General features: G+C 41.3%; 1 long non-coding RNA gene across 1 annotated transcript in view; it reads right to left on the bottom strand.

Annotated features, from left to right (window-relative positions):
• LOC144791279 (uncharacterized) overlaps nt 1–24,922 on the bottom strand; it is a 287,934-nt gene that overhangs the window by 92,233 nt on the left and 170,779 nt on the right. Inside the window, exon 2 of the long non-coding RNA XR_013602348.1 lies at nt 17,236–17,304. This is a non-coding gene — a long non-coding RNA (uncharacterized LOC144791279). The remainder of the gene's footprint in view (nt 1–17,235; nt 17,305–24,922) is intronic.

Raw genomic sequence — 24,922 nt, forward strand, 5'->3', positions numbered from 1 at the left:
ACTATTCTGAACTTATTACTCATAATCATACGTTTTGGCGAATTTTTAAACTTGATTCTGTCTCACTCGAACTTGAACTCTGCGCTCCTAATTTGCCTCCCTGCTTTTGCGTGTTCCGGTCAAGGGAGGGTGTAGTGAAGGCAGTGCCTTGCGTGCACACATTGCTATGTAAGCTTAGCCTTTTAGTCGTTTAAACGCCATGTTGCCACTTTGCAGCTTTTGCACACAACACTGAATATATATCTGTTATTGTAAGTTTGACTGCTTAACTTTTCTTCACATAAGAAAACCTTGTTTTTGACATCCCTAAACTTACACCACAATCTCTGTCTGTGTGTGCAGAAGCCTCCAAAGTTAGCAAAACAATGTAAGCTGTGATTCGGGCTGATCGGCTCACGCTCTAGACACAACATGCACACAGCTGCGGCTGACTGAAATTCTAGCGCCTTTAATATTGCACTGCATTCATGATTAGAAAACTTGGAGAAAATCCGTTTCCAGAGAGAGAGAGCTTGTTGCAGATCCTGATGTGACTCACCTCTACTAATCTTTGAGGTATGGGGTTCCCCAGTCAAGCCTAAGAGACCTTCTATTATTATTATAAAACATAGGTCCTAGCTAGGGAGGGTGGTACACTAGGTATTATAGGTCCTGTTTCCACTAACATTATAATATGCTTTCTTCTTTTGTATTTTATAAAATTGTAACAATGCTGATCGTATTATTATTAATCATATGCCTGCTTATGTTACCAAAAATACTGCATCTTAGTGCACGTCGCTAAAATAAACATTTTAAACTTTTCCGTGTCTCTATTTACTCACGTTGTGGACTGGTATAAGAATATAACAAAACAGTGTTCTTGATTCCCACCATTCCTGAGAGTACCCTAAGTAGCATGTTCTGGGTTGTCTAATCATTGGTACCTTTGCTATAGGACGAAGAGCTAATGAGACACTAATCCTAGTCGGTTGGGGGTTCTAGGTACTGAGGTGAGTTTTTTGGTACACCACAATTCACGGAGGTCCTGGGTCTCTGTGCATAGTTCTGTGTATGAAGAGAATCCCTGCAGCACTAGACACACACTACACGTAACATAAAACACACACTCAATAAAGGATCAATTCTTGTTAGTTACTGCGGGTTTACTTAGAATGGAAATAGTTGTTATCAACAGAAAATGTCAGCATACTTGTTATCCAGAAGTAAGAGGCATCATGAGCCTTTAGAACGGTGGGGACCCCGTGCTATTTGCACTCTGTAGAGAAAATAGTTGCATTAAGGATGTGCTCGAAACTCACTTGGTTCCAGCAGGAGTGGCATCGTAGAAGCGGCTATGCCTTATTTACATCAGTCAGGAAATGTCAGTAGTTCCACTGATAGTGAGGAGTCTGGTGGAACTACTGATTTTTGAGAAGGCAGTGATGGAAGATCTAGGACAAATGACTACAGATGGCCAGTCTCCTTTTCAGAACACCACCAAAATGGAGAAGGAAGCCATACAACAGTTATCAAACAATAAGGAAATCACCATCAAACCAGCTGACAAAGGCAGGGCAATAGTGATCCAGATGGCAACGGCCTATGACAATGAGTGCAGGAGATTATTGGGAGACAAGAAGAACTACGCAATTCTGCAGGAAGACCCCACAGAATCCTTACGAATCTAGATCACGGGGATGGTGGAAGAAGCTCTGGCACACAACTGGGTGTCTAAAAAGGAGGCTGAGTTTCTGATCCAAAGATCACCCAGGACCCCATATTTCTACACCATCCCGAAGATACATAAAAACCTGGTCAAACCACCAGGCCGCCCGATAGTTTTGGGCATCGGCTCAATCCTGGAGCCCCCTGTCTATATTTGCTGACCCCTTCCTCAGCCCCTTTATCCAACAAACTAACACATACCTGAAAGACACAAAAGCAGTACTACAGCTACTACAAGAGCAGACTTTTGACCCTGAGAGACAACTACTCTTGGGACTCGACGTAGAGAGTTTGTACACCAGTCTACCCCAGGATGAAACATTCAACATTATTGAGGAAATTATTTTCTCTAACCCTAGGAAGTACCAAAAGACCAAGAAATTTGGTATTGAATGCATTACATTGCCCCTAACCAGGAACTTTTTCTTGTATGAAGACACTCTTTACTTACAGAGACATGGGACCAGCATGGGGAGCACTTTTGCTCCCAGCCTGGCTGGAGTCTATGTACATCATCTGGAGACTTGCAAAATTCTCCATCAGAATAACCCTTTTAGGCGCAACATTAAGACCTGGAAGAGGTATATTGATGATGTGCTGATCATCTGGGAAGGGGACATCCCATCAACCGAACAATTTATGGAGTGGCTAAACCAGCAGAACTCCTTCCTCAAGTTTACCAGCACCACATCACGGGACGAACTAGTGTTTCTAGACCTGAACATATACTCAGAGGGTGGATCATTGAAGACCACTACACACTTCAAACCCACTGCTAAAAACTGTCTGCTGTTATATGACAGTTTCCACCTGTGTCACCTACGCGACAATCTCCCTTATGGGCAGTTTCTTTGTCTCCGGAGAAACTGAACCAGCCTAACAGACTACAAGAAACATGCCTCCGATTGAAAGACCAAACTCTCTCACCGGAACTATACGCCCCCATCATTGACAGAGTAATGAAGAGAGCGCGCAATAACAACAGGGAGGCCCTTTTGGAAGACAAAGTTCCCAAAGATTCAGAGGCAAGGCCAATCTGCGTAACAACCTACAATACCTATTCCACCAGGATAACAAAAATTGTAAACTGACATTGGAAAATCCTAAATTGTGGTAACCTGAACCTTAAAAAATCTCTATTTTCTCACAAGAGGGGTAGAAACCTTAGGGGCATGCTGGTCAACACACGACCATGCACAGGCATTGGCCCGATCACCAACAATCCGACCCTACTACCAGTCCATGGCCACCACCCCCCATCTGACCAAGAAAAGCAGATGGGTAAAATTTAGGAATGGGAGTGAATCGGAGCAAAGAAAATTCACCAACTGTAACAGTCAGAACGTGATTTACATGATCAGGTGCCCATGTGGTTTAGAATACATTGGGATATCGTCACGTCCAGCCAAAATCCGCATCGGCGAACATAAGAGCAATGTCTGATGCAAAAAAAATACTACGAATATGGCGACACACTACCTGTCTGAAACACACATAGTAAATGATCTACAGTGGACAATCTTAGAACAACTAGCATCTGAGAGCGGCCTCCTAGAGAAGGAACAATGTTGGGTGTTCCGTCTGGGCACCAATGTCACAGGACTTAATGATAATATTCCCTGGAATCAATTCTCTTAAATAGATTTACCCTCTGGGTAACCCTATGAAAACCCGCTCATTGATTTGCAGCCTAAACTGGGCCGACCATCCCTTGCTCAGTTAGCCTTATGTTCTTTTTAAATAATTTACACACCCTACTACAACCTGGATGAGGACTATGGGCATGACAAAAACTATTTGTAGGGCAAACAAAACTCTTTTTATTCCTTCATTTTTTCCTTCTATTGAGATTATCCTGTTAAAAGCCCATTGTGTTTCCCAAAACCATCCCCCAATTGAGTATTCTTATGCAGTATAAAGATCCCCGCTTTGTGTAAATTATTATTTTTTAACTTTCTGTAAAGGTACTTGGTCCCCCTATCATGCGCTTTTTATAAATTGGTCCCGGACACAAGGTAACGCGTAAACCTCCGCACTGCATTCAGACGTGCCTTTTGGATTTAACACGGCAGTGCGGCGCCGGCGCAGAGAGTTAGACAGTTAGCGGTCTAGTCCCACGGGGACTTATCCGCTTGTATTTCTGGGTTGATACTCACCGGAACCGCTTCAGGGTGTGTCTCTTCCATTCACAGCTGCCTACAGTCACACATATACCACACGAGTGGCAGTAAAACGGACCCAATTAAATGTAGCATAAATACCGCAAGCTCCCAGCTTCTCATTCACCACAGAGCTGCGGAGGGGACGGTCGAATGAGGCAGTATCCTGACTGATGTAAGTACGGCATAGCCGCTTCTACGATGCCACTCCTGCTGGAACCAAGTGAGTTTCGAGCACATCCTTAATGTAACTATTGTCCCTAAAGAGTGCAAATAGCACCGGGTCCTTACCGTTCTGAAGTCTCATGATGCCTCTGACTTCTGGATAACAAGTATGCTGACATTTTCTGTTGTTGACAACGATTTCCATTCTAAGTTATCCCGCAGTAACAAACAAGAATTGACCTTTATAGAGTGTGTGTTTTATGTTACGTGTAGTGTGTGTCTAGTATTTGTTCTCTTCCTTTTCAGGTCACTGCACCAGGACTAATTTTTCAAGGCTATCAGAAGACACTGTATATATCACTTTTACAGGTCACAAACTTCATGTCAGGAGTATTTCCCCATACCTGATATTTTCTTTCGTACATTCTTGTGTTTCCTTTTCAGATTAATGCGAGGATATTACCTTGACGCAGTACATTTGAACATAATAGGCATATTCTGCAACAGTTATTTTTATTAATCATACACATAGTATTTCCTGTGTTAAGATAGCATTAAACTGTCATGTGAGTAAGGTAGGGATCAGTGTACCCGTCCTGAAGAAGAAGCAGCACGCTTTGAAACATGTTGACACAGACACACATAGGAGGTTCTGTACATTAATACACCACACCTCCACTTCATCTTTTTAATAATACCGACACGGAGGCCAATTAAAATTCTTTTTACTCCTCAGATGCTAGGTATTTTCTAACACTCACACATTTATACACTCCTGACCCTACCACTCACCCCCTCGCACACTACACATAATGGTTACATCAGTGCTCCCGCATATTCGCTGGTTAGTAGCACACCGGGTTCCATAGAGGGGCATGAACACCCCTATGATCAAGCATGACACCAAGGACCCTTTTGGTATGTGAGGGGTATTTAAAGAACCCAATGTAGTTCCCTTCCATGTAGGAAACACATCCAACCCTAGACAATCACCAAACTTTTGTGGGTGGATTCAATTTGTTTATCAATTATAACTTGGAGAGGACGAATCCACTCACTGTGTCCGTCGAGACACAAATAACGCTGTGCTCCCTCGTATTCCCCTTTATAAAATATTACAAGCAGGGCAGCAGGCTTTGATGCAGATTATGCAGGACCTGATCAAATTGGGGGTGGTTGAGAAGACAGTAGCAAATGTATGCAATAGCCCCATTCTCCCTATTCTTAAGAAGGCACCTTTGGATTCCCCTTCTGAAATTATTTTCTGTGATTGATTTGAAAAATGCTTTCTTTAGCATTCCTATCAATCCAGACAGTATGTATCTGTTTGGATTCGCTCTGGCTGGAAGAAGCTTCCAATTCTGTCGAGCTCCTCAGGAGTATACAGAAAGTCCCAGCATTTATAGCTAAGCTTCGAAAAGTCTTAAGGGTCTAAAGAAGGGTTTTTAGTAAGGTTCTAGAAAAGGGCACACAGCTGGGTATTAACGCAATGATAATTCGTAGTTCTTTAGTCGATTGCGAGGTGCAAAATGGGTGAGGGGATAAGCCCTAAAACTCCTCAGTGTAGTGTCAGACAGAGCTGACACTGCGTACAGTAACTATCAGAAACCCATGCACACTCTAATTGATAAACAAAAATGTCAGTGTAGACATGTTGAGACAATAGGAGACAAAGCGTATGAATTACAAGCAAATTATTTGCTTGTAATTCATACGCTTTGTCTCCTATTGTCTCAACATGTCTACACTGACATTTTTGTTTATCAATTAGAGTGTGCATGGGTTTCTGATAGTTAAGCTTTGAAAAGTCAACTGGGCTCTTTCTCTCTTCCAGCAGCTAATGTATTATTGCAGTATATCGATGACATTTTGATAGCCTCCGATACCAAAGAGGGTTGTTGGGATGCCACGGTAAAATGTTAAAGCATTTGGCGAACAAAGGACATAAAGTGTCCCTTTCCAAATTCCAATATTGTCAACAGCAGGTCACCTATTTAGGTCACCTTCTGTTGAAGGAGGGTCGGAGGCTAACACCTGAACGAGTGGATGCCATTGTTAAGATGCCTGTTTCTGTGACTCAGAGGGATGTGCGTGATGTCATAGGCTTCACCTCATATTGTCAACATTTGAAGCCCACTTATTATTTATTAATACAGCCTTTGCTTCACCTACCAACTAAGGATGTGCATGAACCCTTGCCCTGGATGCATAAATGTCAGCATGCTTTTGAACAGCTAATTGTGGCACTTTGCTCTGCACCTGTGCTTGGTACGCCTGATTATAAGATGCCTTTCGTGCTGTACATACACAAAATGGCCAGGTGTGCACTTTGAGTGTTAACACTAGCCTTTAGAGGTAAGCAGAGGCTGTGTGCTTATTTTTCTGCTATGCTTGACCCTGTCACCTGAGCCTACCCGAGTTGTTTAAGAGCCACAGCGGCAGTGGCGGTCTCTATACGACAGTTGGCAGGGCTCGTTCTTAATCACAAACTCACAGTAATGGTGCCCCATGATGTGGATGTACTTTTGAACAAGACAAAGGTGCAGCACCTTACCAGTGCTTGTTTGACTGGTTGTGAGTTGACTCTCTTTGCACCTAATATTAGTATCAAAAGATGTGTCATTCTGAACCCAGCCATGTTACTATCCCTCCCTTCGGAACATGAGGACACAAAATGTCCATGATTGTCTATTCCGGATGGAAGAAGAAACAAAGGGACGGGTAGACTTCACTGACGTTCCCTTATTTGATCCACAAGGGAACTATATATCGATGGTTCTTGTTTCAAATTGTCAGATGGCACCACTACAGTGGTGTATGCTATTACCACACTGCGCACTGTAGTTGAGACATTATGTATTCCTTACCAATCTGCAGAGTTGATAGCCCTTTTGCGAGCATGTGAATTGAGTGAAGGGCTGACTGTCAATATTTTTGCCTGACAGCCAGTATGCCTTTGGGTTGGCCCATAATTTTGGACGCCTCTGGGCAAAGAGAGGATTCTGGACCTCACATGGTACGAAAATTCAAAACATTCCGCTGACAGAGAGGCTCTTGACAGCCTTGACCCTTCCCAAATGATTGGCCACAGTGAAGTGTAGTGCCCATAAAGCACTCACTGATGATGTGGGGAGGAGAAACGCTTTTGCAGAGCAGGATGCAAAGGAGACAGCCAGGTCAAAAATGACCAAAATGTTTGTGGCAGGACCTGCTAGATGGGTACTAGATGTTACCATGTTTGAAAATTCATTAGAGAGTGTTAAGGAAATACAGAGTGAGGCAACAATTGAGGATTTGGCAGTGTGGCAGGAAAGTACACCGCATTTAGACAATGAAGGATGTTGGACTGATAAAACCGAGAAGCAGAGATGGATGTTGCCTGATGCATATGTATTTACTGTAGTTACCATGGCACATGCTCCAGCTCATATTAGCACTAAGGGACTATGTAAGTTATTGGATCCTATGTGGCAAAATGATAATATCTCAAAGGTTGCTGGGCGCTTAGTAAAACACTGTATGAGTTGTATGAAGCACAGTCCTTGAAAAGGTACCCCTACACCTTCTGGTAATTTTGCGCCACCTTCTCGCCCTTTTGAGGTACTCCAGATAAATTACATTGAGATGCAACGAGTTAATAATTTGAAATTTGTGCTAGTGGTTCTTTGTGCATTTAGCAAATGGATTGAGGCTTACCCAACAAAAGAAAACACAGCCATGGCGATGGCAAAGGCTCTTATCGAGGAGTTCTTTCCATGCTACTGTTTGCACCGTTTGAGTTGGAGTGACAATGGAAATCACTTTAATGCAAAAGTGATCCAATTGGTGTGCGATGGTCTGCATATCAATCAAAAAGTCCATGCAGCAAATCATCCTCAGTCTGCAGGTTTAGTTGAGGAGTTCAATGGTACTCTCAAGCTAAAATTGATTAAGATTAAGGAAAGTACTGGGTTGTAATGGCCAGATGCATTACCCCTTGCTCTATTGTCTACCAGAATGACAATTCATTCTAGAGCTGGATCATCGCCATATGGGGTGGTATTTGGCCGACCGCAAATGTGTGGGGTGTCACTACACCGAAAAAGTTTTCTGAAATTGATTATCCTTTGTTAGTCAATTATTTATTTGATCTTACCAAATGTTTATGTTCTATTCATCAACAGATACATGAAGCTTTGCCTCCAGCACCAAAGGGGACTGGAGACTACATCCTTGTGAAAAACCTCCAGAGACGAGACATATTGGAACCCAGGTGGAAAGGACGCTATCTGGTCCTCATCATGACAAGGATGGCAGTGAGAGTGTTTGGTCGGAAGCTTTGGATCCATACCTCTCACTGCCGGCGAGTGCCACTCCCCCTCCCCTATGATCGATGTGCTAAAGTGGGGATAGGGGACCACGGAACTGAAAAGGTTCCAAGTTTTGTTCCCTTCTCCGATGCCCAGCTGACTTGGGCGCAGACGGAGGAAGAGAGCAAGGAAGTTTTGAAGGCGGCAGTTCCCCCAGAAATTAGGGCTGCCCAAGCTTCTTCTTCATCTGATCCGCAGGAGCCTAAGTATTGGTCTCCAACACCCCCTGAATTTCAGATTCTTCTCTGTGATGAGACAGTGCCAGAAATAGAAAGGTATAATTTGCGTCCTCGATGGAAGGATAGTGCACCAAAGGAGAAGTGAGTGTAGCAGGGATAGACTTTGTGGATAGGATTAGTGAAAATGCCCCTAGTTTCTGCTTTTCCTCATTATACTAGGGATCAGAAGATTGGTGCACTGTCTGTGACGCAGGCAGGATAAGTTGTAAATCTATAGCGAATATGTATCTGTTTGGTCAACCCATTGTAAAAGATGAACAACCTTTTGTTGTCCTGCGACCGGGGCAGCTCAGCTTCAATTGGTTGCTCGAAAAGAAGGTGTTCTGTATTGTTTTAATATCACTGCTCTTGCTGGTGGGAGGGGGAATGTTTTGGGTCCTGGAGTGTTCAGGTGATACCCCATCATGTGCTATATATTTGATTGTCTCTTCAGATCGTAGTAAAAGAGGTATGCAAAGTAATGTTTTCCTTGATACACACAGGAAGTTTTTTGGAGATAACACAGCTTGTTATCCCACTGACTCTGTTACAGGTTTATGGACTGCTTACCCATTATCACTGGTGAATTATACATATGTTAGTCCTCCCCATTTTGTAGTGGCAAAAGGCGAATTTGGTATGGGCTATCCAGGCCCCTGTTTGTTTATAGAAAACCCAGAGGGACCGGGTACCCAGGTTGTATGCCTGAAATGTATTGTGATAATCTGTATATTGATAATAGAAACATCACCTTGACATTTTGGAATTATCAAGATCTGACTGTCACTCAAGGGGCAGGTATTTATCCTGTGTGCTGCCCAATAATCAATAGTACTGATGCCTATTTGTATCTGAATTCTTCTGGATAAATAGTGTACAAAAATAATTGGATTATCAAGGCCCGCTTTATGCACACCCGGGTTTCTATTTTCTATCAAATGGTACCTATTCTAATATGTACAACGGCCCAGAGGATGTGGTCCTGGGAATGGTTTTACCTCTTGGGGTACCTTGCAAGTGTAGTAAACCAAATACAAGATGGGTAAAAAGAACATTGACCAAGAAATTTTGTGAAGGGGTTACCGATTTGGAAGTCAACAATTACAGTAACGGTATTACTTTCAGATATATCCTTTCCTCCATTATCACATTTGGTGGCGCTGCCATGGCCAGAGGTGAATGAGCTTGAGAGTATTTTGGGTGTAAACTTCAGATTCTGTCTAATTCTACAGTGGCAGCTTTACCTGACATCACCATCCAGTTAGAAAGTATGCGCATATACTTTGAGCAGACGGGATATGCAGTTGTTTTTATTTTAGCCAAGAGCAGTGGTTCATGCGTAATAATAGGAGAGCAGTGTGTGGTCGATATCATGAATATGGAAAGAATATTACACAACACATTTTAGACATTTTGGAAAATGTTAGAGGGATGGGGAGTGGTAATTGGAGCTGGTCTTTAATTGGTGGTTGGGGTTGGAATCTAGAAAAGGTGATATATTTCCTTTTCCTTTTAATTTGTTGATGTGTTTTGATTCAGTGTCTTCCCTTATGCTGCTCATACTGTTCTACTTATCTCTCTCCCAAAAGGATTTCAGTTCATGATACAAATGCAACTATAATGCTTCAAAAAGAGCTTGATACTATCATGCAGTTGGATGAAGGAATTTTTTGTTCAACTACTTCTCTTGCAGGTTCTACTCCTGATATCACTTGTACTGCTAATGTTTAGTGTCATTTTTGTTCTTACATTGGCCATGCAAACCTAATAACCACTAAAACGACCCACTCCCCTCAAAATGCATGAAAGAAATCAGCCATATTGTCATTCCAGTATGGACAAAAATAATAAATGCCTCTCTATGCCAAGGGATCCATCTAGATTGCCTAAAAACAGGGCAAGTCGTCCCCATCATCAAAAAACCTACAGCGGACTCAGCAGATCCTAATAACTTTCGCCCAGTGACCAATATTCCATTACTTGCCAAATTAATTGAGAAATGCGTGCAAAATCAACTGAGCCATCACATCGCCAATTTCACGCTACTGGACGATTGCCAGTCTGGATTCAGAACAGGACACAGCATGGAAACAGCAATAATACATATTGTTAATGATGGATTACAGGCCCTAGACCATAATCAAACGAGTCTGGTAAGTCCTTCTTGACCTGTCTTCTGCATTTGACACAGTAAATCATGAAAAACTACTAACCAGGCTTCATGACAGGATGGGAATGTCTGAAAACGTACTGAAATGATTTGAATCCTTCCTTCAGAATAGAACACAAAGATTCCTGGTCAGCCAGGCACTATCACCATCATGCCCTAACTCAATTGGAGTCCCCCAAGGATCTACACTATCTCCATCACTATTCAACATATATGTTGAACCTTTTACAGAAATTCTCCGAAACTCAAAGATTTCCTATCACATGTACGCAGACGACATGCAGATATACATCAGGATCGCGTCTCTGGAAGACATCAAGTTAACGAATGAGGCATTAAAAGTGTCATTACAATGGTTAACTGGCAATCATCTGAAGTTAAATGCACAAAAAAACATAAGTCCTATTCATCTCACCACCAAAGAACCACACAGAAGTGAATGAATGGACCAAACTGATCACAGCATTAAATTGCACCCCTACTCTAGTGGACTCAGCTAAATCACTAGGAATCACGCTGGAATAGAACCTAGACATGAAAGCCCACATCTAAACAATGGCAAAAGTGCCCGTTTTCATTTAAACTACATTAGAAAATTGAAATCATTAATTTCTACGGCAGATCTCAAACTGGCAGTCCAATCCTTGGTTATCTTTAGGAGTTAATATGGATGTACAACCTTAGCAGGGCTACCAAAAATGTCCACAGCACCACTAAAAGCATGCCTCAATGCAGCTGCAAGACTCATCTCCGGATCGAGGAAATTCAACCATATCTCTCCACACCTGAAAGTGTTAAAATGGCTACCTTATGAAGCCAGCATCCAACTAAAAATGTCATGTATTACCCACAAAGCGCTCCACCACAATACACCGAGATATCTGGCACAGAAAATTGAGTTATCAGGAGGAAGCAGACCTGCCAGGAGCGCCAAGGAGCTGTTGCTGAGACCACCCATCTTCCGGCGGAAGAAAACATATGATAGAGCTTTCTCAGGAGCAGCTTCCAGAATAAGGAACTCACTCCCTCCAAACATTAGGAAAATTCCAAACACAGCATCCTTTAAGAGGGAGGCTAAGATTTTCCTAGTGAGTAAGTACCTACTATAGACAAGACAGTTCATCACTAAGTACCGTGACATAGATGTTACCAAACAGAACAGCAAGGTAAGTAAAGAAAAAGTCACCAGCGATACCGGAGAGAACCACTGACGGTACGATACCACGCCTGATTTAGGAAGGGAGATTGCATAGGGAAAATACACTCCAGAACTAATTGGTACTGGAAGACCCAGTATTCCTTGATACCAAGCTGTATCCTAAACTTACCTCATATGTCTGTATATATTTATGTTAACATTTATGGATGTATATTTACCTACCTCATATCATTGTGAAACGTTCTATTATACAAGATGTATTTTTAACCTACCTCATGTAATGTGAAGTGCTCTGATACCCAAGGGTCACGTTCGCGCTATACAAAACTCTATAAATAAAATAAAAAATGCCTGACATATTATTGTCTGTATGACTGTATTTTTCTTTACTGTTAGAATTATAAAGACCCTTACCTGATAGCAAGAATAAAGATGTCTGTATTAGCTTAAAATGCTAAAAGGAGGGCCTGTTAGAATTGAAACGTAATATTGTCATATTACTCATTTTTTACCCAATATTATGTTAGCATTTATATAGCTAATAAACTATATATACATACTGTCCAGCATCGTTTTTACTTGACGAGGCTAAGGTTGGGCACCTTACATTATTTAATTGCTTTCCCAAGAACAGAAAAATAGCACAGTACCCTGCCCCCTTGTCCATGTGATGGCAAAACCGCCCAGTCTACTTTGCACTTTATACTTTTTGCCCTTTTTATATGGATATTCGAAAAACTGTATTGAAACCACTATTTCTAAAAAATATGCTTTTTAATTATAAGGATGCGTTTAATTTTTTATGCAGCTTGGATACAATGAAAATTATAAGCTCTGTAACCTGTTACATACAAAAATCAATCAGGAAAAGAAAAGAATATGCTCTTTTGGATGCTCTGTTGTATGAAAAGTTTGATGAGTAATACCACTCTTTTCTTGACCTAATCCCTTCGCACTGAACACATTTGCACTTTATTGGACGAATTAGTGGTAGATCGTACTTTTAGGAGTCTTTTGAAAATGGATTTTAATATTTCATTGTGTCATTTCCATGTACTCTAAATTTGTACATATTTTACTATAATCAATTTCCATATACAAGATATATTCAGAATGTATTTTTATTTTTTCTCTTTGATATATGTGTGTTAATATGCTTTTATGGCATTTGCCTTGTTGTCACCGAATAAAGCTGTTTTGACTTGACTTTGACATACTGTATGTAGACGCAACTAGTAAATGCAGATGTTAGGTAAGTTAGGTTGACATCTGTGCCACCATTTTACCTCTCGAAGACGTCATTTTCTATCATAATGAAACTGCTACTTCATCATTTACGAGAAATGTTCCTTACTAAGTTTAGTTTCTTCAAATCTGAATCTTGCTCATTAACGCATGCCTTTACTATTACCTGTCTAGTGGGGAGGATAAGCCAGACGACCTTGAGCAGTAGATAGCTCGTACAAGGCTGGGGAATTGAAATTTCTGTTCTGTACCCCCATTGTATTACGACAGTTACCAGTATTTCTCCATTGTAGGCGGGTTTATGTAAGCTCTGCAACATACATAATGTAACTTTATGCTACCTAGATGCAGTCCCTCATCAGCCATCATAGGAGGCCGGTCAGATTGAACTCAACTGCAGTGTGCTTTGTAAATAAACTAGTTGGCTCGTATTCTCTTCTGCATCTTCGACTCTTCATTATTGAAAGGCTAGAGGAGGTCGAGAGTGACCCGGTGACCCTAATTTGGTCACTTCCTTCAATGTGCTCCAATAGCCCCTATTTGTGCACTTCCATTGTCGTGCCTTTGGCAGTTGCATCCCCTCTCTTTTGAATTACATAGTTTTTGATAAACTTGTAATGCTCAACCAGGTGTTAAAGCATGTAGTTGGCTGCGTTCCAAAGTAGAGGCATCTCCTGTTCGTGGGGTTTTACAGGTAGCTCATTAGTACACTGAATAATCCTCAACTGCTTCTGGGCTTTGAATAAATGGCTATAATTAGAGCATATTCTTCCAAAACGTGACCACTATGTTGCTGACTAAGTAAACTTTTTTAAAAGTCCTGCACAATTAGGTTGAAGCAATGCACTAAACACAAGACTCTGCATCATTCATTGTCAGCCATGGCTTTGATAACATTATTACCATTGTCAGTGGCAAAAAATGCAATTGAGAGACCTCTATGTTTAAGTCATTCATAGACTTTGGTATTAAACTCGTCCAAGATGTCAGCTGTATGTGTTTCTGCATGGAGAACATTGCAATTGCTAAATGCCCTGAACATTATTTTCTGTGATTAGACCAGTGACTAGCCTTTATTCAACTCCCAGGAAAGAGTGTGCAGCAAAGCACCTATAATCAGTTGCATGAAAATTGGTTCACATGTCTGTTGTGAGGTCGATAGACTGAACAGAGCTCTGCTTCATAGCATTGACAACCAATTACAGCACTTCATGATGCAGCGCTGCCGCAGCAAATGTGGCAAATAGCTCTTGCTGGGAACCTTCCATTTGGGCAAGACCTGCCCAAATTGCAACACGCCACTCCTTCTTCAAATGAAAATGAGAGGAGGTAAATTGCTAGCATGTTAACAAGCTTCGCATTGTATAAATGGGTTTTGTTCATGGTTTTGGTGGGGCAGTACTTCCTTGCTAAATATAGTACTGCTGGCACAAGCTATCTCTGGGTACCAGCAGCAGGTAGGCTGCTTGGGTGGTTTGGGGTGGAAGCCGCTTTATCTTGCTGTGCCTTGTGCCATGCAGAGATTGATGAGGGTAAGGATAGGGGAAATTAATTTGTATGCTTTGCATAAGCTCCTGCTGGCATCCTCTTTTTTGTCACCATCGCCTTTTTCTATCACTTTAGCTTTTTGCTCTATCTCACCACCACTAGCTGTCTTTTTAAGGTGCTCATCCCCACATGATTGTGTGTTGTTTTTCAAATGGAACAGTTGGTCTCCGGTACTGTAGTGCCCACCTGCTTTACTACAAATAAGCTTTGATGTGGCAAACGGAGCACACTGTGTTGTTATCCTTGATGCTCTGGATCCAGGTAACTATAGGCCGATCTTCTGCCTCCCAATGACAGCCAAACTGGCTGAAAAGGTCATGAATAAACAGCGGACTACATATCTACAAGAGCATGACCTTCTGGATGAGGCTCAATTTGGAATCAGATCAGAGCACAGCACCGAAGCAGCACTGATTAAAGCCACTGACGAAATTAGAACAGTCATGGACACAGGGGGTGCTGAAGCCCTGGTGTTGCTTGACTTGTAGGCGGCCTTCGATACGGTACATCAAAAAACCCTGCAAAGAATTTTGAATTCTCTTGGCAACTCCGGAAAGGCATTGACATGTTTATCTTCCTTTTTGAGCATAGGATACAATCTGTGACCATGGAGATTCTGAGCTCTTCATCCTTCACACTTCCCTGTGGAGTTCCACGGGCTTCCTTCTTAAGTCCCACTCTTTTTAATGTTTATGTCTTGAAAGTGGCATCCCTTATCAGATCTTTTTTGATAACATTAATATCATACACAGATGATACCCAAATTGTGGTAGCCATTACCAAAAATACATCACCGCCAGTAAACAGGTTTAGGGACTGCATGACAGCAGTCAGCTCCTGGATGAGCTCGCACTGTCTTAAATTAAATTCCCGGAAAACTGGGGTGAATCTATTTGGCAAATTCTCCCCCTAATGGTCACATATTTGGTGTCCAAATGATTCAGGATCAGGGCCTATCTTGGTTCCCAAAGTAAAAAACCTGGGTGTGATTATTGACCAGAGACTTGACTTTGCAGCTGAAGTTAAGTCAGTTTCATCTTCCAGCTTCTTCATGCTGAAACCCATTAAGAAAATCCTTCTTCTGATTCCCACAGAAAGCAGGAAAACGGAAGTCCTTTCCAGACTAGGTTACTGTAATGGGCTATATCTCGGCATGCCAATGAAACAACTTCAAAGGCTCCAAATGATCCAAATGCGGCCGCTCGACTTCTCCTGGGGATTCCCAAATTCCAGGCAGTGGGTACCCATCTGCAAAGTCTGCATTGGCTGCCAATAAAAAAATTGGATCAAGTTTAAAACCCTGTGTATTACATACAAGGCACTTCATGGGTCACCCCTCAGTTCCTGAGACGTTCATTGCACTGGTACTCCCCCAAACAGATGTCTGCAATCACAAGGAGCAAAAGCGATACTTTCCCAGAGAGTTTTTAAATCATAGGTAGAAGATTTATGGTGGGAGCCACCACGCTTTGGAACTCCCTCCCGTTTAGCATCAGAAATCTTCCCTCTCTGACTCTGTTCAGGAAATCCATTAAAACCTGGCTGTTCACTGATTAATCCCTTTGCCTGCTTCTCGGTTTGCTAGCGCCAAGACACCATTGGTAATCGTGCGCTTTATAAATTTATATGACATCCTCATGCTGGCTATTCAAAAAGAAGTTCCAAACTGGGGAGGGGAGCTTCGTTATTGTGCTAATATCTGAAGAACTGGAGTAGAAGATAGGTGGGTGTGTTGTTTACATTTTTTGTAGGGTGTGTTGCGATTGTCATAGGAATGGTGGTTATTGAGGTTTCCGGGGTCTTGGAAATATGAATGCAGCATTTTTAGTGGAACCACATGCCGATGGGAAGGATGAATACAAGTGAGCTGTATGTCCTCTGTGCCAATCTCCACACTGACAATTCCCTGGTTCGTTATCATCTTCCTCACTTACCAAGCTTTTAAGAACTTTCCTTTTCTCTTCCCTCTTGCGTGTCGTGGACTCTTATGGCATCCAATCCATGTCCAGATCATCAGTAGGGGGGATTTGGAGAAGATGGGGAAATACACTTTCTTTTCCTTGCTGGAGATTCTGAAGTTGATGGGGGAAGAGCACATTTTTTAACAATTTCTTGCTCAGCATAAAGCTCCTGTTCTGCTCTTACTTCAGGAAGATTTGTTGCTCACTGAAGATCCTGTTCCTGATTTTTCTGCAATGATTTGGATTGCAGCTGCAACAGTTCCATTTCAGATTAATTGCTCTCCATGACTGTTGCACTCACTGCAGCACTGAGAGACATGGGCTTAGGTTTTGGTGGAGTTGGTGGTGAAGATGCTGAAGTGATTTTCCACGACTCCTCTAGAGGAGGGTGCAGCAGGTATGCCATGTTTCCTGAAAAGGATGAGGGCCTGATTGCAGAGGTGGCATTAGACTTCTTCTCCCCCCAATGGCCAGCTTTCTTGTCAAGAACCACCTTCTTTGGGGACATCTTGTTAGCACTAGCACTGGCACTTAGCACAAGCAGAAACACTTACCAGAGATGTACTCAGGTGTAATTGTCAGCTTATTTGCAGACTTGTCTTCTTGTGTCATTTCTTATGCGCCTGCAGGCAACAACAAAAATATGTGAAACATGGTCAATCAGAATTTAGCCAATGTAACACAGGCGAAGTCATAATCATTCATCCCTTAACAATAGTGTACCCAAACCACACACCAACTAAATATTCATATCATAACAACATTATGCAGGAAAAGTAGTTTGTGTCCCTCTTTGGATATGGGACTCCGTTGGGAATCAGGGGGTGCAGGGAAAAATTAATAAATGACTTAATGATTTAATGAATTGCTGGTGTCCACCCAGGACCATTGGACTCCTATGGGAGAAAAGGGCTGCAGAGAACAAATTAATACATTAATTATTAATTTCTAGTGTCTATCCAGGGCCATGGGACCCCTAGTCAAGGAAGGGGATGCATGAAAAAACAAATAGATCTGTTTATCAATTGCTGGTGTCCATTAAGGCCCACATGACCTCAATGAGAGGTACACAAAAGTAAGATAAAAATCTTTTAATAATTACTGATGCCCCTCTAGTGTCCAAGGGGACCATATGGGAGGCAGGCAAAAAAATGAAATAATTACTGGTGCCCCTTCTGTGCCCATGCTCTCTTTGGCATGTAGGGGGAGGCAGACAAAACAAAAACCAAATAAATGCATTAAATATTTGCTTGTACCATTCCAGGGCCCATGGGGAAATTACTGGAGGAGGGCTGGGCAAACAAAAATTGAATACATTAATTTAAAAAAACAACACTGTAGTATAAACAGCCACACACACAAATAAACATACCAGGACAAATGTAATATATGTAGATGGTAGGTAGTTCATGGAGGCATGAAAAAGGAGGTTATAATGGCCACCAAACACTCAGATTTAACTGGATCCATAAGATGGTGGTCACTGCATGGTCAGCAAAGAAGGAGACATGGAAAACAAATTTCAAAATTTCGGCATATGACAAACAATTGCCCACCATGGCACGGCCAGCAAAGTAGGAGGAATAGAACACAAAATGCTGCCCTAAGGTAAATACACATAATGGCCACAAAATTTGGCCACCGGTGCATGGCCAGCAAAGAAGGAGTCACAGAGAACAAAGAACACATGCCATCCTGTGGCAAGCACACATTGGCTATACAAAATTGATGCTGCCACATGGGCAACAAAAAAGCAGACATGGAAAATAAAGAAGACAGTTGCCTTGTCCTGTCTGCCGCAGCTCCTCTGATTAAATGCAGGGAAAGGGTTGCTACAATATTATCAACAGTGTGTCTGGACTTACACATGCAACATCAAATCAGCAATGCAGAAATACAAATTAGATGTATTTATTTTTTTAATCTTTCTTTTAAAGTTGGAATCATACAACAACTGAAATTAATCACATTTTACGAGATAATCACAAAGTTGGTAATCAAGATATTGTTGCCGACAGTACCAGTCACTTGCCCCCTTTTACATATCATCAACATTAATATCTAATGCCGCCCTGTGCCCTCCATATCTATGTCTTTGTATGGAGGGAGAAAAAGATATACATGTCCCCTAAGAGCATTCCAGTTTCCCCACTTTCGAACCCACTTCCTGGGGCATCCCATATTTACACAAAAAAATTTCAGCCAACACGCACCAGTACATATCTTGCTTCCATTCTTCAACTGTTGGTGCCTCTTGTATTCCCCTCCCTAAGTGCAATGTTCTGCTTTGCTATTACCAACCCAAGAGTTGCCCATGTTTGTTCAATGCAGGTCAGATCTGTTGCCTTCCAGATATCGAGGAGGCACATCTTCGGCTGGGGTGACAGTTCCTTGCCACATCCCTGTTGTAACTGTAACGTTACCCCCTCCCAGTACTGTTGAATTATTGGGCATTCCTATATTATGCAGTAGTTTGTACCGTCTTGATTACAATTCTTAGTGTGTTTTCCTTTTTACCCATTTTCGCCATTGTTCACAGGAATAATACATCTCATGTAGTTTTTTTAGCTGTATCAGACTACGTCTATCTGTTATAGCCACATCTCATGGGGATGACAGCTCTTGTCACTATTTGTTTTTTACTCGAGGCCTCCCAAGTCAGCCTACCACTGAGAGTAGAGTCATGTTAGTGGTTCAGGGAAGTTAATAATTACCTTTTGGTACATCATGGAGATGGCTCCCTGGGTCATGTGGTCTATGAGCAGTCTGTCTTCTAACAGGGTGGCCTCTGCAGGTGGCCTCTGGCTGCTGTTTGATTTGTGTGCAACGAAATATCTCTGTCTCTGCCATTTCACACTCTGTAATTCTGCAAATGTGAGTATTTTCCCCCTGCGCCAGAGATCTCCTACTTTGGATATCCCAATGATGTCCCATTTATGGAATCCTTGACAGGTACGGAGGTTACCCAATATTCTTGCCTCCCAGAGTGGGTTGGCCTTTGTCAGTTTATTGTACCATCCTAGTTTCTTTCCACCTTGGTGCTAAAGGGAGATTGTCTGCTCTGTTGGGCCTATCAGATGATGGTGATTTTGAATATTGTTTAGGGAGGTTTTATAGCCCCCTGGACCCATAGGTCATCTATCCATCAGGTCTGCTGGTTTGTCGTGAGGGTGGTGTACCCAATGATTTGTAACCATTATTTGGGACGCCCAATATTATGCTCTCACATCAGGCAACGCTATTCCACTATCACACCATCCCCGGGTAAATTTTGTGAGTTGCTCTCCTTGGTGTCCTTTCATCTAATACTAATGTCCTAATATACCCTTCTATCATATGGAAGTAGGTCTCTTGGACCTTGTATGGTAGATTTTGTAGGATATGTTGGAACCTATGTAGGGCCATCATTTTAAAGAGGTTTGCTTGGCCGAGCAGAGAAAAGGGCAGAGATCTCCAACGGCACATGTCATGTTGCAAGTGTCTTATCAGACCCATGAGTTTGTGTGTATAGAAAAGATCAGGATCGGCCGTTACGAATAACCTAGATGCCGGAAGCAGTCTGTCACTATCGTTACTTCACAGTTTGAAGGCAGGATTGGGGGAGGGCCTCTTGGTATGTATATGGTGGATTTTGATCAGTTTATGCACATTTGATCATTTGAAAAAAATGCTCAACGCCATTATATCAACCATGTCACAAAACTAACACAAATGGAGCGGAAGCACCTGAGGAAGACAAAGATGGATCAAAAGAAAGGAAGATGTCTGGCTACATAGGTCTGGACTCCAGGAATCACCTCAACCCTAACCACCAGCAGACAAAAAATAGCATACATTTTTCCATTAAATCCAAGGCCATCCACAACACTCTACAGGTTTTTATAATTATATAGCACAGCAAAATACATAACATACACACAAGAGGCCTAGCACAGGGCAGACATGGTTTCAAATTGTGAAACAATGTCACAGTAACCACATGTTATACAGTTCATGAAAAACAAACAATAAAATGGAGAAATTCGAGAAAAACTATATTTAACCAGGGGCCTATAACATCAAAAAAGTGAATAAATTGTCTCTTAAAAAAGACAATCTCACATTGGCCTCTACTCCAGTCCAAACTCTAGGCCACCCACTAATACATATACAAAGTGAAAAAAGCATAAAGGAACAAACAAAATACTAGTGCATGGTCCCTCAAACAAGCTTCTCTGAACAGTAGAATTGTTGCTCAACGTGGCATCTTGGCATCAATATTAATAATTAAGTGGTACTAGCAAATATGGCTCATTACATCACGATGTATTACATTGCATGCTTTTATAACGCAGTCGTTACAACGACCGCGTTGTTAGTATGCACTGCATTTACAATGCAAGTCATTAAAACGACTTGCAGTAGGGGCACGCTGGACTTAGAAATAGTATTAATTACTATTCCTACTCCAGTTTGCGCAACAGTTGGGAAGGTGTTGGAATTCATTTCCAATACCTCAGCACCCCCTAGTGCAAGTCGTTGTAATGACTTGCAATGTAAATGTATTGCATACTAATAACACGGTCATTGTAACGACTGAGTTGTAATAGTAGCACGATGTAATGACAGCGTTGTAAACGCTGTTTCCCGGTTCTAGCATAAGGCAAAATTACTGATTTACTCAAATTACTCTGGTGTAGTTAAAATTATGTCCAGTCCTTGATTGTCCCTCCTTCAGCCTACGGACAAGACAATAACAGCCAATTTCCATAGTCTCAGATTGCCATGAAGCACCTGTAAATACCACAGCAACAAAAAAGGATAGAAAAAAACAGATATAGTTCTGCCATCAGAGTGATCCTTGACTTCCGAGAAAATGCATGGGCAAACGTTGGATGTCATCATCTAGGCAAATCAGCACAAATGCATCATTCAGTCTCTGAGCTGTTGGTGAGTTGGACCCTCCATCGATCTCTGATTAACATGGGCATCATAACACTGACAGGTAACTTCCACACTCTAAGACCCCCAAAAGAGCATCACAACTCAAAGTGAATAGGATTCAGATAGACTTGTGATTGTCATCATGTTTATCAATTTACGAGAATGTGTCTGCTTCACTTTCTGAGATGTCCTGAATACCTTTCAAGTAAGACGGAGCAATTAAAATGTTAAGTCAAATACAAACTTTCCAGTTTTTCCCAGCTGAATTCGGTATGACCTGTAAACGTTTGTGGGCAAATTTATCCTACCAATATTTGCGCTAAACCACTGCATTTCAAGAGGTATATGCAAAACATTCATATTAAGAGGGTGGGGCAAGAAGTTAGGAGGAAAAGGGAGAGAGCACTGTGAAGAGAAATAGGGCTAATGAATGATAGGTCAAGGGAAATGAGTAGCAAAAGACAGGGATGAAGGATGGATCAAATAATTAAATATCAAATCAAGGAAATGATACCAAATTTAGATGATGAGTGCAAATATGTGTTTTTTTAAAATAAAATACACCGGCCCAAACATATTTGAGGACCATTTCCTCATTAGGGGCCAGATGTAGGAAGGCAAATACCAGTCGGTAACGGCCGATTTTAGCCGTTACCGACCGGTATTTTGAGTTTGGGATGTAGGGGCATGTTAAAATACAGATTCAGTAATTTTACCGATTCGGTAAAATACCGAATATGTAAAATTACCGAATCTGTATTTTGACATGTAGGTAGCACTGTAATCAGTGCTACAGGGGATTAAGAATTTGTTATTTACCACCAACTAGAAGTTGGTGGTAAATAATGAAAACCCTTTAAAAAGCATTTCTTTTGCTTTTTAAACAGTGCCATGTTGCAGACATACATACCCTAAGGGCATGTATGTCTGCAACATGTGCACCCATGCACAATTGAGGGGTGCAACAGGGTGTCAAAGTGACACCCTGCCACCCTTCAATGTTTCCCCCAATTACCGAATCGGTATTTACCGATTCAGTAATTGCATTCATTCCTATGGGCCTCCAGGCCCATAGGAATGAATGGCAATCACCGATTCGGTAATTACCGATTCGGTAATTATCGAATCATACCGATTCGGTAATTAAATCGGTAAAATTACCTACATCCCGATTGCCAGTTCTTAAATACCGAATCGGTATGATTCGGTATTTAAGAATCGGTAATCTAGGATTACCTACATCTGGCCCTATTTCTGCTATGCACATAATCCAAGACCTGTAGATTAATATTTTACTTTAACTATTTTGTGTGCTGTTCCCAAAGGTAAACTTACATATGAGTAAGTGTAGAAATGTACATTTATTGTTACACTTTTGAGTAACTTTGCTAGTTTTGGCTAGTCACCATTCACAAATGTAAATTTACTGAAAAGTGTACTCTTACATGTACCTATGCCTTGAAACAAGCAGCAGGATCCTAATTTATAAGTGTTGAGTTACTACTTGTAACTTTTCACACACAACAAGTGATCTCTGCCACCAGAGCCAAGATATCCTTTGATAAAGTATAGAAAAAAGTTTGAAAGTTAATTAAACTTAAAAATAAATTCATAAAATATGTCATATTAAATATTGTTGTAAATTAATTACAAATATATATTCTAAAGCTAGAATAAAATAAGAATTGTAAACTATTATTGTAAATTCATTAAAAATATACATTCAAAATGTACAGTAAAATAAAAATACTAAAGTATTAGCCTCATTTTAATAAATACTTATTGGTTTTTAATATAATAAATCAAATTAGATTTTCTTAGATTTTCTTAGGATTCAAATAAAAAAAAACTACAACTTTAAATGTATATTTATTTTGTGCTATTATTGATAGATGTATTAATTGCAATGCTATCTAACATCCTGTATTTAACTGTACCTATTTTTTTGTGTTTTTATCACAATGTGCTTTTATGGTACTTGAGACCAAAATAAAGGAATTGAATAAAAATATGTATTTATTATTAAAAGTTATCTGTAGAATGAATATAAAAATTAATGTTACATTAAATAAAAGTACATTAACGTAGTTTATCATGAAGCAAAATGTAAGTTTTCGGTATGTATTATTTTTGTTAAATAAGATACTTTTATATTTTTTAAAGTTAAAATAAGGTAATTACTAGGCCTGGGCGAAGCACTACGCTCCGCTCACGGAGTTTGCAAAGTTTTTGCAACTTCGCACTACGCGAGCGGCACGTAGCACAGTGCGAACGTGCGTAGTGCAGCGTAGCGTAGTGCAGCGCTCATTTTTTGCTTGTTCGCGGTCCTGAACGTCATGTTCGCGACCGCGAGCAAGCAAAATGACATCCTGGCGAGATTCTCAACGCGAGGAGGTCAGGTTTCTCATTGTGAGTGGTTGCGCATGCTCGCGACCGCTCTCAACGAGAAACTACCTGTTTGCGTTGAGAAAGCTGCCGCTCGAGTAATAATCTCCTCGAGCAGCAGAAAACTACAGCTCGCACTGTGCAAGATGCCGTTTTCAATGCTTGCACAGTGCCGAATGCTTGTCCGCACTGTGCAATCATTGAAAACGCATCTTGCACAGTGCGAACATGCTACTACGCAGCTCGCGTAGTGCTACGTGAAGTTTACGTAGTGCGAAGTGCACTTCGCGTAGCTCTACTTCGCGAACTACGCCCTAGTCCCTATCTCCATTAATTGCCTCCATTATGTTCTAATCAAGACTGTTGCAGTACAAGTGATTGAACATGTGTGATGCTGGAATTTCTCCATCTCCTAGCTAGAGAGTATTTACAACTTTTATGGGCAACTATCTAAGTGCAGTTTGTGAATACCAATGCACTTACTCTTTTGTGGGTGAGTGCATGTCCCTACATAACATCCTTGTAGGCCCCTTTTACGCTTCCTTACTCCTCCCTAATCCCTCCCATTTATTTATAAACAAGCGCCCACTTTCCAGCCACACACCCGTGCATTCCACATTTGCAACTAAAATGCATACCTGTATGGGCGACGATATCTATAGTTGGAGTGGGGATCTCTGCACATAAAGGAAAGGAAAAAAGGAGGCATAGACAGACAAGTAGGGTAGCGAATAGCATTTTGCAATTTTGTAATGCATTAGTAGAACTATTGTAAAACTACTGAGCAAACTACAAAATGTAGTTGGTGAGCAAGCCCCTAATTTATGAGGCAATTTTTATGGATAACTGACATGTTGTCTTTTTTGCCCTTTTTCTAGTGTACTATTTGCTTTGTGTCAAGATCATATTCTCCTTCGCCATGGTAAGTGAGTG

Source organism: Lissotriton helveticus, chromosome 11, assembly GCF_964261635.1.
Source record: "Lissotriton helveticus chromosome 11, aLisHel1.1, whole genome shotgun sequence".
In the NCBI taxonomy this organism is placed as follows: Eukaryota; Metazoa; Chordata; class Amphibia; order Caudata; family Salamandridae; genus Lissotriton; species Lissotriton helveticus.